General features: G+C 37.5%; 1 long non-coding RNA gene across 1 annotated transcript in view; it reads right to left on the reverse strand.

Annotated features, from left to right (window-relative positions):
- The window catches only part of LOC117979823 (uncharacterized), a 57,319-nt gene extending 46,741 nt beyond the window's left edge, over nucleotides 1-10,578 (reverse strand). Inside the window, exon 1 of the long non-coding RNA XR_004670844.3 lies at nucleotides 10,306-10,578. This is a non-coding gene — a long non-coding RNA (uncharacterized LOC117979823). The remainder of the gene's footprint in view (nucleotides 1-10,305) is intronic.
- Nucleotides 10,579-12,809: the final 2,231 nt, after the last annotated feature.

Here is a 12,809-nt window from a genome sequence, read left to right on the forward strand (position 1 = left end):
GCCTTCCACAGTGAGTAAAAGCTCTCTGAGGCCCGCCTCAGAAGCCAAGCCGATGCTGGCTCCATGCTTTCACAGCCTGCAGAGGCTTGAGCCAATTAAACAGCTTTTCTTTATAATTTACCCAGTCTCAGGTATCCCGTTATTTCTTTATAGCAATGCAAGAATAGCCTAATACATACACCTTAAAAGACAAGACATGCTAGCGAGCCATAACTGCTTAATGAAAAGAATATCACCTAGAATTCCTATCCACTTAGCTGGGTGCTGCCATATCTACCAGTTTGTGTGGAATAGAGAGAAATTGGATTTAACTCTGTCTTGTGTCACTCTTATACCTGACTTCATCAAACTTTCTGAATACATAAATAGTAGGAAAATTGAAAGGTAAGCCCAGGGAAACCGATAAGTATTTCATATTTTTACATAGAATGTTTAAAACCTCAAGGAAATTGGATGAGACAGATTATACCTGGCTGTTTAGAATGTGTTATGAGTAAACTACATTATGGAAATTAATTAGAAGCTTAAGAGAGATGCATTACCAATTTCAGATTCTAATTTAGATGGATTGGGTGGTATGGTAATTTAAATTCACCTCATTTTGTATATTCAAAAGATTGCCACTTTGGGGCAGTTAAGGTAACTTTTCTGATTCCATAGACGGTGTGACACGAGCAGCACTCACCCCAAGCCTTCCACGAGGCTATGATTTCCTCCCAGGGCATATTTATACTCTAATAAAATCCTAATTTGAGGATTTATCCGTTTACTGTACAATAGTGATGACAATGTGAGGTTGTGCAAATCCTGGTGCTGCATATTACAGAGCCAGCACCTATCTTCCCACAGTGCTTACACTGTATAGCCCCAGAACATCTTTCGTCATGAGATTCATTGTTACAGTGTGGACTCTCAGAAACTGCATACAAAATGAAAAAGAATGACATGAAAGGAGGAACAAATCCTCCTTTTGTGCCATTCTTTCCCATTTGGTACATATATTCTCCACAGGGGCCCTAATGCTGGCGACATTATAGCCCCTCTTCTAGCTCTGACCATCATATAGCTGAACTATATGATGCTCCTGAGTACACATCACCAATACACAGACAGTTCTGTAAAAACAACAGACTAGGGGCCCTCGGCAGGACTGGCAAAAATGCTCTCAGCAACAAGGTTGGTATCTTGTCCCTGGAGCGCTTGGTGTATGACTTCTCCTTTCCCAATAGAACTATGACTTTGTCCATCTCCTCATGTAAGAAGACTCCTCACAACCATCTGTTGCCCTCATCACATCTTTGACCTGGACCTGGATCTTACAGATCAATGAGCCAAACTGGCATCCCTGATTGTGTGCAAGTGCCATGGTTTCCCATACATAGTCATAATGAGAACTCAGTGTTCTTTCATATATTTGAGCAAAAATAACATACCCAGATTCATACACATAAAAATAATGCAAATCCTCCTCAAATCTCATAAATGCATATCTTTCTCAATCAAATGAAACTATACTTGAGAAGAAAGTAAATTCATCCAAAGGCATGTTCATTTTGAAGTCACTGAATGCGTGTGTAAAATTACTCTGTCCCCCACACATACTCTAGTAAATACCATCTATGGTTAAGATTATCCTCATCATTTTGAGTTCAAGCTTACTTTTACTCTTGCACAAAAATTAGCAAAGTCTCATCTGACAAGGTTGGAGGTGGTTCTTCCATTGAATGGAGTAATCAGGTTCACGTAAAGAGAAATAACACGACATTAGAACGATGTTTTTCCACATTTACCTGATGACTCACTTTTCATATACTTGTATGTGACTATCTCTTTGCTAGGGGACAGTGAAATCCTAAAAGATTTCAGCTACAAGTTGGAAATTTTAAGAATTAAAATCTCTTATTTTACAGCTGAGAAAGCAAACTCAGGGTGGTGATTTATCAGGGCATACAGCACATTAATAGTGGAGCTAGGTCTCAAAATTAGATATTCAGATGTAAGGAAAGGTCATGTTGCTAATGTTCTGCACCTTTTTTTAGAGTATTTGCATGCCTAAACACAGCCTTTTGCACCACTGTGTGTACTCATGTATCATTACGTGCCTGCATGCCTGTGAAGTAGTCGGTCAGAAGTCTTTCACATAGAGAAGAACAAGGAAACATACACCCTATTTTGGTAAAAGGGAAGAGATGATTGCTGCTTGAATGGGTACATGTGCTTACATACAGACACATCACACAAAACTCTATCATATCACAGATTTACTTTCTAAAAACAGTTTTCTTACAAACTGATATTTGTATTGTTATGAAATATTTGTATTAAATTATGACCACAGTACAAGTACAGTCCTATGTACCTGTACACCAAGTTAATGCAAAAGAACTACCATCAATAATCCTAGATTTCCCTCTCCATTCACCAGGTTTCCATTAGCTATGGCAACCCAATTAAAGAACATATTGAATGGAAATGAATTAAATTCAACTAGAAAGAAGATAACGCTCTTTATATTTCTTATATTGTTACATCATTTTCATTGTTTCCTTAGGGATGGAGGATGAATAGCATTTGTTCAACATTTTCTAATACAAACATAACTTCAACATACAGTATCTGTTTCAACCCTCCCATTAACCAATTAAATTAAAAGGTAATTTTATTATTCCTGTTTTCCAGATAAAAATATCTGAGTCTCAAAGATGTTCAATTACTTGTCTCAGACCTCATACTCCTAGGTGCCATACCCAGAATCCCAACATAAGTGTCAATTCATTTTTTTCCCTTTTTAATTTTTTTCTAATTTTTGCAGAAACATAGTAGGTGTATATATTTATGGGATACAAGAGATATTTTGAAACAAGCATGCAGTGTGTAATAATCACATCAGGGTAAATAGGGTATTCATCACCTCAAGCATTTATCCTTTGTGTTACAAATGATTCAATCATACTCTTAGTTATTTCAAAATGAACACTTAAATTATTTTTGACTACAGTCCCCCTTTTGTGCTAGCAAATACTAGGTTTTATTCATTCTTTCTAATTTTTTTATCCATTATCCTATAACTCTTAAATTAATGTGACTTCCTTTTCACCCTGCTACATGTCAGGAGTATCCCAGAAAGAAGAAAGAAGGAAGCTGGACTGCAGGAATTGGGGAAGTAGGCATGACTCTTGTTCCTTGCCGAGTTCTCACTCCCACTGTTGAGCTACCTGTGTCATCCCAATCTTGTCATAAAACAAGGGAGTTTCTGCAGAACAAATCGAAATGGAAAGGAGATGCCAAGCACTCAGGAGAGATCTCTGTCAGGTCACTTAATATCCGGAACGAAAGCACAGGAGTGCCGGATCGGAGAGTTAATGAAGGTGGCTTTCATTGCCACAATAATCTTTATCACCTCCTCCCTTCAATAAAGATATATGCTAAGTAGAAAGTTTGCTTTATATACAAACAGCTTCAACACAACCCCTCATACCCACACGCTTCCTTCCATTCTTTCAACCAGATAATCACACCTACATTTTTTCATATGGAAATTTTGAGGACTCTCACTTGTTTCTGAGATGTTCCTATGTATTGAGGATAATTCTTTTTCACTTCCTAGAAAGGGCTTCCATCCCACTCAGAATAGCTCACAATATACTACTATGGTAGTGATGAGAGAGCGTAAGGTAGAGATCCAAATCTCAGAGACAGGCAAAGGAAAGTTCATATTCAACTTAGACCAAGAAGTTGAAGTGGGAGGATGGGAAGAGGGCAGAAGACAATTGAAAAAGTTATGGGGTATTAATAGAAAGTGTCCCGAGTAAAACTCATGCACACATGCCCAAGGTCAAATTCCAAGAGAAAAAAAAAAATACACTAGGAAAAATAAATCATTGGGAAAAAAATAGTTAAAAATGACCTCAATACGATGGCAATTTAGGGATGAAATAAAATCAAAAGTGGAAAGAGCTAGAAGGGCTTCATATACTACAAAACCTAAATTAGCTTTGTTTTGGAGAAAGTTTACTAACAGATGCCAGGTTCAACAGAAATGCCTCTGGCAATGGCAGAAACACTAACAAAAGAAATCTGCAGCTGAGAAACAAGCTGCCAGGTCATTAAACGAAGAGGCACGCGGCCGGGCGCGGTGGCTCACGCCTGTAATCCCAGCACTTTGGGAGGCCGAGACGGGCGGATCACCTGAGGTCAAGAGTTCGAGACCATCCTGGCTAACACGGTGAAACCCCGTCTCTACTAAAAATACAAAAACAAAATTAGCCGGGCGTGGTGGCGGGCCCCTGTAGTCCCAGCTACTCGGGAGGCTGAGGCAGGAGAATGGCGTGAACCCGGGAGGCGGAGCTTGCAGTGAGCCGAGATCGCGCCACTGCACTCCAGCCTGGGCAACAGAGGGAGACTGTTTCAAAAAAAAAAAAAAAAAAAAAAAGGGCACGCTACTTTTGCACCAGCACATTAGAAAAGACCGGTGTCTGTGCACTGGGACATTGCAGGAACTTTCCACATGAAATCTTCTTTGTGAGATACGTAGAGCTGCCACACACCAAATTTCTGCTTTGGATCCTAGAACTGCAACAAAATAACAATAAAATACAACTGGTATAACTCTTGAAGTTCCTTAAGCAAATTGTAAGCCAAAATTTATTTAACCTGCCCACGTATGATTTTTTTTCTCACATACTTCAAGGAATGCAGCTATATGTGTGGAAGAATTTCGTTCTGGTCAGAACACAGATCCGAGTTTGTATAATTGTTAAAATCGTCATGAAAGCGATCAAAAGTATCTCATTAATTCGTTTATGTTCTCAAATATTTAATAAGAACCTACTATGTACATGTTGAACTGTATTTGACACTGGGAATGCAAAGAGAAATACAGCAGATTTTAAAAAATGATTCATTGGGTTTGGAGCTCCAGATTCTGATAAACCCAGAAACCAAAGGAACCAAAAAAATCCAGAGAATAGCATCATTTGAGGGGCAGCAAGCTCCCAGAGATCAATGAGAATGGTCAGCTTGGAGATCTTTGTAGATCTTTGGAAGCTTGCTCTCTTTAAATGTTTAAAGTGCTGACTTAACAAAGACTGGGTAGATGTGCTCCGTGGGGCACCAGGGGACAAAACCATAGAAGTTATAGGGAGAGACATTTTGACCTAATAAAATTAAGGAGCAAAATGGGCCAGCTTACAAAGGCTTTCAGACCGTGGATATATCCAAGTAGAGGTTGAATAATCAACTCGTTAGAATATCCTAATGGGGCTTTTGGCTCTTGAATGAAGTTAAATTTAAATCTATTAATCTGAGATAGTAAGACCAGTGGTGTTGGAAGACTCAATCTCACTGGTTCCCTTTATATGAAAAAGTAATAAGATTAGCATTTTATAACTTTAAAATTATGCTATGTTATTTGCCTTGAAAATAATTTTAGTAATAAGATTATTAAAAAGTAGACCTACAACAAGCAACAAATACTTCCACCCTTGGGGATTAGGGTGGGGTAATAAATTTCTTCAGTTCCTTATGCTGCTGTATCTCTGACTTCTTTTTTTAAGTCCGTTTGTAATAGTTGTGCCACAAAGTTTTACTCTGAGAAAAGAAGAAGAATAGTGCATCCCCAAGGGCAGGCCTGAGCCTACTTACATATTGGGTACAGTGTGGTCACTAGAAGTACATTGCTGTTTTAGACAGGAATATCTCATTACCACCAGTTGGTCATGAAAGTCATGGTTTGACTACTTTCTGCCCAAGTATGAATTACTTGTATGAATGTTACCTGTTTTAATGGAATGTCTGGTCAGTCAGTAGTTATTTTAGTTCTGGGTATTATACGGCAGCTATCTGTAGGCTATTAAATTGCTTTCCAAATCTGTTGAAGTAGCAGTTGTTACAGGATTAACTGGGTCAACAGAGTCTAGAGACTAATAAAGTTGAATCAGAATTGGATGCCTCTGTTAGATAACCTTCATCCTCTTTGAAACCATCCAACAAAGTCTTTCATACTCTTGCTTCTCTTTCTTACAAGAGATGCTCTGGTTCTTTATCACTAAAGCCTTTTTATTGCCTTTTTTTTTGACATTTTATTTTCTTCCTGGTATTGGATAAATAAAAAGTACAGCAGGAATACATAAAAGTGGATAATGAGGAGGGGATAATATCTATCAGAATTAATGTAGTACAGAACTAGATTTAAATATTGTTGGACTAGTGCAAAACCAGACATGTCTAAAACAGAAGCTTGTCATAAAAGAGATACTTCCAACAAATGGCAAAGGGAAAATTGCCTAACTACTTGGGGAGGGTAGAATGTTAAATTATTACCTTTTATCATTATAAGTTTTATCAAGATTAAATAATTACATATAAAGAAATTAAACCATACTGACAGTAGGAGAAAATAAACACTTTATATGGCATCGTGGTGGAGAAAGTCTTTCTAAGCATGATACCAAAAGCAGAAACCAAAAGTACGAGACTCATAAGTACAACTAATTAAAAATTAGGATATCACATATAACAGCAAAGGAAATAATTAAATGCAAACATAAACTCTGAAACTATTTACAACATATATGATGTATTAATACAAAAAATAGCTCTTAAAAATGAACAGAAGCTGAGAAAAAAGTATCCCCCCCAAAATAGCCCTAAGAAATGAAGAAATGATAAGAAGATATTTCTGTGGTTTCTAATATATTTGATACTTATGTGGTTTTCAATATTTTCCTCTTTTAAATGATACTATAATGTGTGTGTTTCTACATATATTAGTGTATTTACTCACAAAGAGAGATTCCTATCTGGCGACATTAGTCATCCCATGTCTTGACTTTCTCTATATGTATGTGTCTCATTTGCTTCACACAAATTCCAAGTCATCTTCTTCCCTTTGATTTATTTCTATCTATCTAAAATAGACTAATATGGAACTAATGATGTAATTTGTGTGCTAACCAGAGCCCACTCTGAATCACAACCACCAGATGTATCAAAACATTATGCTGTACATTACAAATATATACAATGTTTGCAAATTACAAAAGAAATTAATTAATAAAAAAATAAAAGACAGCCAGGATAGAAAAAATAAATGAGGCACAAATACATATTAATCTTAAAGCCCAGCAGCTGGGGTGTCCCTTCCCATGACTTTATTCAGCTGGATTTCTCCTTCTCTGAGCTTCTCTTTCTCTGAAATCCTTATCCTTATTCAACTGTTCCTCTAAGACAGAATTCTTGTCACATTTATTTGGTCATCCCAGTTGCTAACACAGAACCTGGCATGCAATATGCACTCAATAGTGTTTGATGCACGAATCCATGTGAAGGAATAAGCTAAGTTTCTTTTCTTCTTTAGGGTCATCATGAGAAGATAAGGAGCAAATTTTGTAAAGACAATTGTAAAATGTGTACATCTAGTGAGGAGGTTAGTCCTATCTACAACCCAAACTCCTTTTCCTGCAACCAAAAGGATCCATGTTAGAGGAAGACCTGTGTGCCTAAACTTATATTAGATCCTACCAGTAGTCTTCAAGATAAGACAAGACACAGACTATGCCTGGGAGGAGATGGAAATCTAGTGAGATAAGTAAGTTATAAATGCACACATGACACAGACACAAAAATTGAAAAAAGAGAAGAGTATGCAGACAAATATTTGTTCAGATTTAAAAGAGGTTTCTGGAATGATTAGGAATGCAGATAGCTAATAGGCTGGAGAAACAGTCCACATTGTGTACCACTTTGGCCCTGCTCCTTGGCTGTTTTCCACCACAATTAGTTGTCTGGCAACCTTGCAAGATCTTAATAAAAATAACTCATAAGATTTAGTCACATCAGAAAAATCATCAAAATGAGTGATTGCAAATGTTTTGAAAGGGTCATGAGCTAAATAAGGCATCTAGGATATACATTTTAAAAATTGCCTTATCTCTTTCATCTCCAAAGAAAACACCAGAAGGATACTGTCATATCTTCGGCACTCTCACCCCATCCTTCAAAATCTATTAATATCACATTGTGAAGTTGGTGCCATTGTCAGGAGTCCAATACAATCCCACAGCATTTCTTTCTTTTGTTTTTTCCTTTCTTGGAGAAGTAACCTTTTTCTAATCTTGTTACACACATTTTCATGCTTTCTAACCTAGTAAATACCAGATGTATTTTTTGCTTGTAATTACATCAGATTTCATGACCTAAAAGAGCATGAAATAATATAATTACACTATTTATATAAATAATATACTCAGGAGATTGTGCAAAGCCCCTCACAGTTCACAAAGCCCATTTGCACATAGTTGTTGTCAACTTAAAACCACTCTATGATTTGTTTGGACAGATTATAGTGGGTTTTTTTTTCCATTTTAAAAAGAAGAAAATTGAAGTTTAGAAATGCTAAGGAAAATTCTCAAGGTTAACAGAGCATGCAAATGGTAAAATGATTCTTGAAAACCATTCATCTGCCTCTAAAATTACGATACCCTGTTCCTATGCGTGGGATGCACAATTGAGAGAAAGAGGGAGAGAGGCAGCTGATCTTCCCTAGTGCCCCTAGCATAGTAGTCGGGAGGTCAGGCAATTTCCTAAACTCAATGTACTATCATAGTAATAACTCAATCCATAACTCCTTCCTTATTATTCTATATTTCCCACTAGAAAAAAAATGGCACTTCTCTGGACTGGCTATATTGTTTACAGGAACTAATACCCTGTTCTTAGGGTCTTCCCAATGCAAAATTGGAAAAAGTATAGAAAAACATTCTCCTGGTATTTTATTACTAAATCTTTAGATATACATCTTAATTTTTGGATGCTTCTATTTCTCTCACAGCCCCAGAAATCCAGCGTTTCTTAGGACTTTCGCTATCCTGAGCAATCTACCAAAACCACCTTCTCTAAGAAGAACCCTATGTACTTCCCTGTTTTGGTCATCTTTTCCATAGAAAGAGGAAAATAAATGAGTTCATACTAAGACATTAATGATAGTAATTTGATAGATGGACTTCTCTGTTAATGGCAAAGCTATTTCTTTTATGAATCTCTTATTGGTTCATTTCAGATATCAGTGACAGGCTGCAAGGGAAAATATTTGGAAATGGTTAGTCTTACTAGCAACTGCTACCCCTAAACCTCAACATAACATTAGTTAGATGGATGTTTTTAAGTCTAGCATCCTAGATTTAGATTAATAATTTGTCTATATTGCTTTTAAAATGAAGAATTACATTTTAATTGCTTAGACTATTATACTGAAATATTGTCTGAATAAAAATAATAAACTGTCATTGACAAATAACCACTTCTACTTTCAACATGTCAGAGAAAACTGTAAAAGACAGAGAAAAGAGACTGGATACTGTGAAAGTTTCCCAGTGGGTCCAAAGGAAATAAAATGTCCCCTTTTCCTGAGCCCATTTAAGCCTTGCTTACATTAACTTTTAGAAAATGCACGGAGAAAATATTTCAGAGAAGGGTCTTTCTGGGATAAATTCGTATATTTCTTGGAACTCTGGTAGCCCACGAACGACAGCATATGTTAGTGTCAACCTTGTGTTACATTTCTGAACCAGTGTCCAGCTCAGCCTCTGAGGCCATCTGCTTTCAGCGCTGAAAATAACCAGAGATGACTGAATTCTTGGAACACATTTTTCCTACTGTTTTATTAGAAAAACATTTCCACCCTAATCAATCTCTGTGTTTTACCTCAAGCATATATTTGATGAACACCCTAGGTTTGTTTCTTTACTACACACAGTAGACTTTATATCCCCAGGAAAGCAATATTTGACGTTGGAGAAGTTTCAGTGCACATGCAATGGAATCCTATAAAGTCTCATTTGCTTTGCTCTCTGCTCTCAGGAGGAAAAGGGACATGTACTAAATGAAACCACAAGAGCAGGGAGATAAAGGAGCCCGTGTGCTGGTATTTTCCCTGCGTTAATGCTTTCAGCATCCTCCTCACTCATTTAGATGTTCTAGTTATATATTTTTTCCCATATCCCATCTATTGTGTTTTCTTCCCTCTTTAGATGGCTCTTTGTGGCTCTCCTGATTGTCTGTATCTGACGGCTGAGGCACATAATCTAAAATGTGTGCTCAGATAAATGGTGAAAACAGAACATCTGAAAACACAAAAGTATTCCTGGCTGACTTATGATTCAAATAGGATCTTCTTTGTCCCAATTAAGCAAGCCTACTTGAACAAAGATAGCTAAAACATTGTTTTCACACAGACATTTTTAAAAATGTATCAAATAAAGCGGAAAAAAAGGACATAGAGGATGATATGGGAAGAACATTACTTACTAAGTCATTGCCTTTAGAAATCTTGAAGACATGTATTGAATTGCTTTGTTTCTGAACTGGATGGAAGCTCTGCAAAAATCCTCCTGTGACTTCTTTCATTGGCTTCATTCAGTTTTATATTGTTTTGAAGGTCCAGGCAGGGAGGATATGTAATTGGACATTTGGTGAATGCAGAGGAGTGAAATTGTGTCCAAAGTTATTAGCTTATCTTAGTTTGAAGAGCAAGGAGAACATTTCATTTCATCTAACTTTTTATAGCAATCAATTAATCCTGTTTCAAGGATAACAACAGAATGTCTTTATTCATTCTCATGGAAACATTGACATCTAGTGGGTCACTGCATTAATGCAGGCCAGCTCAAAAGCTGGGGGAAATTCTCAAATCTTTGTGATGCTCAGTGTGGTACGCTCTCTTTGATTAATTTGGCCCATTGATCTCACTAGATAGCTGCTGTTGATAATTGTGTATTTTTAAAAAGTGATTCAAAGAAAGCTGTAGAAAACAAAATGAACATATCTCACCAATAGCTTTCATGTATGTTGTAAATAAATTCTTAAGGACTATTTTACTTGAAGATCTAATTCGTGTTTGTAGGAATCAAAACTCATAATGGTTCACTGAGTTTTACTAATGATAGAAGCTATCTATTCGTGTTAGGAGACCTGCAGAGCCTGGCACAGTAGTTCCCAAACTTTTAAAATTCATAGATGACTTCGATAAACAGTATGAATACTCGGCCAGGAAATTTTATATTTGAGCAGCCACACTAAATTTTGCACACAACCCCAAGGAGTGCATAAAACATTTGAAGGTCAGGCTGTAAAAAACAAACAAAACCTGATCTCGTAATAGTGATAGGAAACTCTTTTATTTATTTATTTATTTATTTATTTATTTATTTATTTATTTTTGAGATGGAGTCTCGCTCTGCTGCCCAGGCTGGAGTGCAGTGGCGCGATCTTGGCTCACTGCAAGCTCCGCCTCCCTTGTTCAAGTGATTCTCCTGCCTCAGCCTCCGGAGTAGCTGAGACTACAGGCGCCCCCACCATGCCCGTTTAATTTTTGTATTTTTAGTAGAGACGGGGTTTCCCCATGTTTGCCAGGATGGTCTCCATCTCTTGACCTTGTGATCCCCGCCTGCCTCGGCCCCCCAAAAAGCTGAGATTACAGGCGTGAGCCACTGTGCCCGGCCGATAGCAAACTCTGTCATACCACTTACTACGTGTCAGGTACTGTTTTAAGTGCTGTTCATGTATGAGCTCATTTAACCCTCCCAACTCTTCTAAGAAGTAGCTATTATTCTTCACCGTTTCCACAGAAAAAGAAACAGAAACACAGAGACATAAAAATATTGGCTTAAAGCCACACAGTCCCTAGCAGGTAGAGTTAAGACTCAAACCTAGGTAGGCTGGCCCCAAATTCTATGTTCTGTCACACTGCCCAAAGCCTTCAGAGATGGCTAGACAGGCAGATGGAAACCTTAGACACTGGTTTCACTATGGCCAGTCTCTTTAAGCAATCTCTTCAGACTACTGTAATTACTTTCTATCCACCATTGCCTAGAATTGTATTGCAACAAATAGACATGCATTATCTAATGAGAGGATAAGAAAACAGGCAGAGAAATATGGCAATGTGTTTTGGGCCCCTTAAAATGGAGATACAATGCAAATTTGCATTACTAGGACTGGCAAGTCCTGTAGTCTTAGGCTGACAGCCACTGGAAATAAAAATGACCCACACATCGATCACGAAAACACTGAACTTGAGCAAATATTGTCAGTTCTGCGGTGGCAGGAGATGTGATAGATCTTCTTTGTGTTATAAGACCTTTAATCTTTCACCTTCATACTTTGTACTTCAAAAAGTCCCTTCAAAGCAAACTTTCCTGTGGTCACATTAGAAGAGAAGAGTTACAGCATCTGCTCCCTGGTATGCAATCCTCCTGGAGTGCAATGGTAATGAGGTTAGGGAGAAGTGTTCAAGTACATACTAGGTTACTGCCATCCAAGATGTCCCAGCTGGATCATCCTACTCACATCCTCCCCCAGAGTCTGCTGGGAGACTAAAGAAAAGGGCTGTTGGACAGCCAGAAACCTTTCTGAGTAGTGTCTCTCCCTTAAACCCCTAAACACTTGGCTGCGATAAAGAATCTCCTTTTGAATCCATTTCTAGATGGCAAGAGAGGGAGTGGAAGGCCATTTCCGCCTCTTTGAAAAGACCTGTTTATTTCCAAGGAACCATTTATAAATATGAGAGTCTCTCAATTACCTTTTTCATACAATTTTCCTTTGAAATGGATATGGTGAAAACTTTAAAAGCATTCTTTTTGAATTCTAGGAAGTTTTCCCTTTCTCACCTTTGGCACAAATATTTAACCAAGCTAGGAATCATAATTGCTCTTTCACAAATGAAACTGGGTTTGTTAACACAGAATTTCTGATGCAGATGAAGAGAAAGAGAAGTGAACGTCCACGGATGGTAAAACATTTTCTCCAGAGTA

The sequence above is a fragment of the Pan paniscus genome, chromosome 2 (genome assembly GCF_029289425.2).
Source record: "Pan paniscus chromosome 2, NHGRI_mPanPan1-v2.0_pri, whole genome shotgun sequence".
Lineage (NCBI taxonomy): Eukaryota > Metazoa > Chordata > Mammalia > Primates > Hominidae > Pan > Pan paniscus.